The sequence below is a fragment of the Myotis davidii genome, unplaced genomic scaffold (assembly GCF_000327345.1).
Source record: "Myotis davidii unplaced genomic scaffold, ASM32734v1 scaffold494, whole genome shotgun sequence".
Taxonomy (NCBI): Eukaryota; Metazoa; Chordata; class Mammalia; order Chiroptera; family Vespertilionidae; genus Myotis; species Myotis davidii.
The window spans coordinates 809,811-816,226 of NW_006285480.1; the positions used below are offsets into that span (position 1 = coordinate 809,811).

The 6,416-nt window shown below is 43.4% G+C and overlaps 1 pseudogene; it reads left to right on the plus strand.

Moving 5' to 3' along the window:
- LOC102761839 overlaps positions 1-777 on the plus strand; it is a 37,215-nt pseudogene extending 36,438 nt beyond the window's left edge.
- Positions 778-6,416: the final 5,639 nt, after the last annotated feature.

The following is a 6,416-nucleotide window of genomic DNA, read 5'->3' on the forward strand; positions in this document are numbered from 1 at the left end:
AAATGGGTACCGGATTTTATCAAATTCTTTTTCTGCATCTATTGATATGATCATGTGATTTTTATCCTTTATTTTGTGTATGTGGTGTATCACGTTAATTGATTTGTGGATAACAACCTTTCATCCCTGGAATAAGCCCCACTTAATCATGTTATATGCTATTTTTAATGTATTGCTGGATCCAATTTGTTAATATGTATATATATATATTTTTAATTGTCACCTGAGGATATGTTTTTATTGATTTTTAGAGAGAGAAAGAGAGAGAAACATCGATCAGTCACCCCCTTAGGCATCCTGACCAGGAATCGAACTGCATCCTTGGATGCACAGGATGACACTCCAACCAACGGAACCACTAGGGCATGTTTGATAAAATTTTGTTGAGGATGTTTGCATCTATGTTCATCAGGGATATTGGCCTATAATTTTCTTTCTTTCTGGTATCTTTATCTGGTTTTGGAATTCACCTCAACAGGGTCTGTTGTCTTCCAGTACCTTCCTTTGAGTGTGCCACTTGTGGAGCTAATTGGGTCATGTTCTGATGTTGTTGAACCACTGGTTGTGTTCCCTTGGGATGGGATCCAGAGCCAGTTAATTTCAGGCATTGCCAGCGACAGATCCTGGCCTTCCTGTTTAGACCTACAAAGTAATACACAGTGTGTGGCTGCCTCTGCTGGGCGCAAGTGTGGGTGGGAGGAGTTTCCAGCAGCACCAAGCCCAGGTGCAGATCAGCAGAAGGCCCAAGTCTCCCCAAAATCTGCCTTCACTTGTTAGCTTCAGTCACTGAAAGAGCCTCTGGTGCAGGGGTCCTCAAACTACGGCCCGTGGGCCACATGCAAATACAAATATTGTATTTGTTCCCATTTTGTTTTTTTTACTTCAAAATAAGATATGTGCAGTATGCATAGGAATTTGTTCATAGTTTTTTTTTAAACTATAGTCCGGCCCTCCAACTGTCTGAGGGACAGTGAACTGGCCCCCTGTTTAAAAAGTTGAGGACCCCTGCTCTGGTGGTACATGAGTTGGGTGAGGGAAGTTCTCACAGAGTCACCTATTATGGGCGAGTGGTGTTCACCAGATTGATACAGATTCAAACTTGGTGCCAGTATTTGATTTGAGGCCAAACAGTAACAGTCTCAGGGTACACCAAAGTGTGGTGGACTTTTGTGGTGGGGCAGGGTCTCAGGGATTCATCAGGGTAAGGCCAGCAGTGTTCATCAGGCCCACACAGAGCAAGATTTGGCTTGTAAAGGGGGGCTCGGCAGAGGAACAGTGGTGCCAGTCTGGCTTGTGTGAGAAAAATGGCTCCTCCCAAGAGCCACACTACTAAGTTTTTTTTCCAGAGTCAACCAGGACCCCCTGGTGAATCTTCTGCACCAGGCAGGGACCCCGGCGGGACACACCCCATTGACAATACTGCTGAGTCAAGCTGAGCAGGGCAAGGCCACTAGGAGTCAGAAGGGTGGAGTGAGTGGTTCTCTGCTGGGGGTGGGGTGGGGGGGGCGGCTAGTGGATCTTCTGTGGGGTTCGGGTCACCATTACTCTGGCTCTCAGGAATGGGATCAGCTTCTCAGGCACTCCAGGTGGACAAACATCATTGCTACCCTGGTGTGTGCTGGGGGCAGGGGAAATGGTCTCTGCCCCAGGGCCACACAACCCTGTCTCTGATTTTCCCTGAGTTTGCCCTCAAGATCCTTTCAAGAAAGTCTATATCAGAGGTTCAGGCAGCAGACTCCTCCTCAGGGTGTGAGCTGGCCAGACAGGAGGACAAGGAGTCGGGAGGGAGGAGCTTGTACAGCCCCCACACCAATGCAGTTTGGAGAGGAGTGCCCAATCCAAGAAAGATGGGGTCTGTGCGCAGCGCAGGACAGGGATGCAGCACAGGGACCCTGGTGGCTGTCCCTTCAGCTGTTTTCCAGATGCCACACAACCAGTCTGTCTTTACAAGATTCTCGACCAATCCAAGCTGCCCTCCTTCTGCCGGAGCCCAGGGTAAGTGGTTGTGAATGAGATTTTGTGCACTGACCCTTTAAGTGCGTATCTGGGTTTTTACCAGACTCCTATCTCTCACGGGCAGACAGAATCCCTGTTGGTCTTCACTACCAGATGTTATGTGGGTGCCTCTTCCCTGCTATGTTACTCCAAGCTGAGGAATCAGGCATGGGGCTGAGCTTCTGTGCTCCTTAGGGGATCTTTGCAGCTGAGATATCCCTCTGGATATCAACTTCAACACATGGAAGCAGGCCCAGCCCTTTTTGCATCCCTGCCCTTCCCACCAATCTAGCTGAGGCTTCTGCTATAATCCTTAGTTACTCTTCAGTTGGTTATTCAGGTTGAATATTCTATAATTAGCTGTAATTCCAATTTGGTCCTGGGAGGTGGTTAGTGTAACTTCCACCTATTCTGCTTCCATCTTTTTTGAATCAAGGTTTTGTTTTTGTTTTGTTTGTTTTGTTTTGTGTAGGCTTATTGTAAGGGTCCTCTTATACACTAGTGTTGTAAAAAAAAAAAGGTAAAACAAAACAATATTTCAATTATTTTACTTTGAAATAGTCTTTTTTTCCCCCTGGCCAGATTAATTTTCCTAAAATACCATTTTCCTCACAAGCTAAAAAGCTTAAGCAACCCCTACTGCTTTTAGGATCTGGTCCAAATTTCTTAGCCTGGCAATATAGGTCATTCCACTGTTTTCCAACTCTTCACTACAGAAATCTCTCATTCCAGCTGGTATCCTTATTTTCCTGCAAACATTATATATATATATGGCTCATTGCTGCCTCAAAAATTGTGTTCATGCCGAACCCCCAAAGGAAGACCTCTTCCAAGGTACTTTCTCAGCCTAAATATTTCTCTCCCCCAATTTGTTTCTTTTCCTTTAATTCATGTTGACCTCTCACATTTTCTACTCCCATGATACTGACTCCCGTGCATAGAGACATCCTAGGCTGATCTCTCACGCTTTTTTACTCCCATGACACCAACTGACTCCTGTACATAGAGACATCTCATGTGTGACCAGAGGATGTAAGTAAAGGGCCTCCCACAGTACCTGAAGTAGAGTTTTCCCTTCCTGAGGCAATGAAAGGCACCAGAAGAATAACTGAAATGGATAGAATGTGTTTTTTGTGAAGAGCATTTTTCAATATTTAAATACTCCCTCTGACCCTGGCAGGTGTGGTTAAGTGGTTAGAGTGTTATGGGTTCAATTTCTAGTCAGGGCACATACCCAGGTTGTAGGTTCAATCACTGGTTGGGGTGCCTGCATGAGGTAACCGATTGTTTTTCACATCAATGTTTCTCTCTCTCTCTCTCTCCCTCTCTCTTCCTCTCTCTCTAGAACAGTGGTTCTCAACCTGTGGGTTGCGAACCCTTTGGTGGTTGAATGACCCTTTCGCAGGGGTCGCCTAAGACCATCCTGCATATCAGATATTTACATTACGATTCATAACAGTAGCAACATTACAGTTATGAAGTAGCAACGAAAATAATTTTATGGTTGGGTCACAACATGAGGAACTGTATTTAAAGGGCCAGAAGGTTGAGAACCACTGCTTTAGAATTAATGAAAAACATATCCTTGGGTGAGGATTAAAAAATAAAAAATACTCCCTCTGGATTTATGTCCTTAATTTATTTCACTGCAGCCAAATGTAACACACAATGCAGTTAAGATACAGTTTTAGTAGAAAAATAAATCAAAGAAATATTTTTCAAGGAAAAAAATGTCTTTGAAATGAATTTCTAAAGCTTCCTCATACTATGTTTAGAAATTGGATCTTTAGTTCATAAGCATAAACTGCTTTTCCCAATATAATTTGTGAAGAGCGCACACACTGTCTGTCAGGTAGAAACCATTCCATCTTCCTGCACACGAAAGGTGAGGTTATATATCTGAGCATTTTCACAATAACCCTGTGATCTTTCAGTTGAGAATCCTGACTTGGTCTGGTGGGCCATAATATTTTTAAGTAGAGAAGGAGGAACTGAGTGTCGATGGAGGCCTCCTGATCTGTCAGGAACTGTGCACAGTGCTTTGATGTGCGTTCTCACTTAACGATTGTGACACATAGGCACAAAGGATGCTATTACCCCACTGTTATGGTTGAGGGAATTATAGGATCAGGCCAAGAGATTATTTACTTCAATCCAAAGTAAACAAAATAATGATTACCCATGACAGTTGGAATGCCCAGTCTGTTGGGAGAATTATATGTAGTGAGACATGAAAGTAAGCTCAGGCTTGGAAAGGCTCTAAAGAGATGACACTTGCTCGCAGTAGGCAATAGCACCCAAGAGGCAGCACGTGGTTGTACAGCTTGTGGAGTACAGGCAACCATGGTCACATCATAGGTATCACACATTTGTATTTTTATTCTGACAAATTCCCGACAGGTGTCAGTGAAGTGTCTTGTTCTAACGAAAGCAGCATATCGCATCAATTTCCCAACAAATGGAAGTGAAGTGTCTTAAGGGAGAATGTCTTCCCAATTTTTGCCGAGGCACCTACTGCAAGGGCTGGCAGTGGCCGCCCTTAGCTGGTTAACTATTCCATGCCTCCTGGCCGGTCTGCATTGGACTGGTCCCCTTGCCAGAGTAGGGAGAAGTCAGGAAAGTTGACCCGAGGACTTGGGGGCTAAACCAATTTTTACAGAAAACTAATTTTTAAATAAATCTCAACTTCATACAATTTCATGATCAACTTGGGAGCTTTTCTAGCATGTATAAATGGCAAATGCAAATGGTGCTCCTTTGTTAGGGAACCTCTGGCTTTAAGTTTGAGGATATTGACTTTATCACCTAAGCCAGTGATGGCGAACCTATGACACGCGTGTCAGAGGTGACACGTGAACTCATTTTTTTGGTTGATTTTTCGTTAAATGGCATTTAAATATATAAAATAAATATCAAAAATATAAATCTTTGTTTTATTATGGTTGCAAATATCAAAAAATTTCTATATGTGACACAGCACCAGAGTTAAGTTAGGGTTTTTCAAAAGGCGGACACGCCGAGCTCAAAAGGTTCACCATCACTGTCCTAAGCCTCTTCTCTTACCAGCAGTTCTCAACCTGTGGGTCGCGACCCCTTTGGGGGCAGAACGACCCTTTCACAGGAGTTGCCTAAGACCATCAGAAAACACATATATAATTACATATTGTTTTGTGATTAATCACTATGCTTTAATTATGTTCAATTTGTAACAATGAAAATACATCCTGCATATCAGATATTTACATTATGATTCATAACAGTAGCAAAATTACAGTTATGAAGTAGCAACGAAAATAATTTTATGTTTGGGGGTCACCACAACATGAGGAAGTGTATTAAAGGGTCGCGGCATTAGGAAGGTTGAGAACCACTGTCTTAGACCATCTCACTTACAATTCAGAACTGAGAAGGGCCTGACTAGACTGACAGCTCTTCCCCCTTTTATCAAAGTGGTCACTTGCACACAGGCCTGGGTGCAGTGGCCGTATGCTAACACTGAACCCTGGGCAGAATGACTGGGTCCAGGCCTTGATTCCTCTCCAGACTGAAGCAATGGGCTTTTCTCCCGGAAGAATTTGCAATGTGGGACTGAGAGACACAGTGACCAAGGACAGAGTGAGCCACCCTGGGGGCGGTGCTGTGCAGGAAAGCTGCTGCTCTGACTGGCCTTCTTCTCAGCCTTGGGCGCTCAAATCGTCCACAGCCCTTGAGATACTTCAGTCTCCTTTGTATATATGTATGTACATACACATTTTTCTTAAAAAGCTTTATTTTTTATAACAGTTTGAGATTTACAGAAAACATGACAAAGGTAGTACAGGTTTTCACACACCCTGCACGTCATTTCCCTTATTATGACTCTTATATTAGTGTGGTGCATTTGTTATAATTACTGAGCCAATATTGATACATTGTTATTAACTAAAGTCCATACTTTATTCAGATTTTCTTAGTTTGTACGTAATGTCCCTTTTCTGTTCCAGGATCCTGCCTAGCCTACCATATTTCATTTCCTTGTTACATCTCTTTAGCTTCTTCTTGGCAGTTATAGTCTCAGACTTGTCTTGTTTTTGATGACTTGGGCAGTTTTGAGGAGTACTGGTCAAGTGTTTTATAGACTGTCTCTCCATTGGAATTCTCTGTTTGTTTTTTTTTCTCATGATTAGATTGGGGTTCTGGGTTTTTGGGAGGATGACTGTACATACTGTAAACATGACTTATCACTACTGAAGTTGGCCTTGATCACCCAGCTGAGGTAGTGCTAGCCTGGTCTCTCCATGGTAAAGTTACTCCTGCTCACTCCCCTGTCCTTACACAGCCCACACTTAAGGAGCAGGGAGGTGGGTTACACCTTCCTGAGGGTGGAGCATCTATATACATTATTTGGAATCCTTCTGTATGGGAACTTTGTCTCCTTTCCC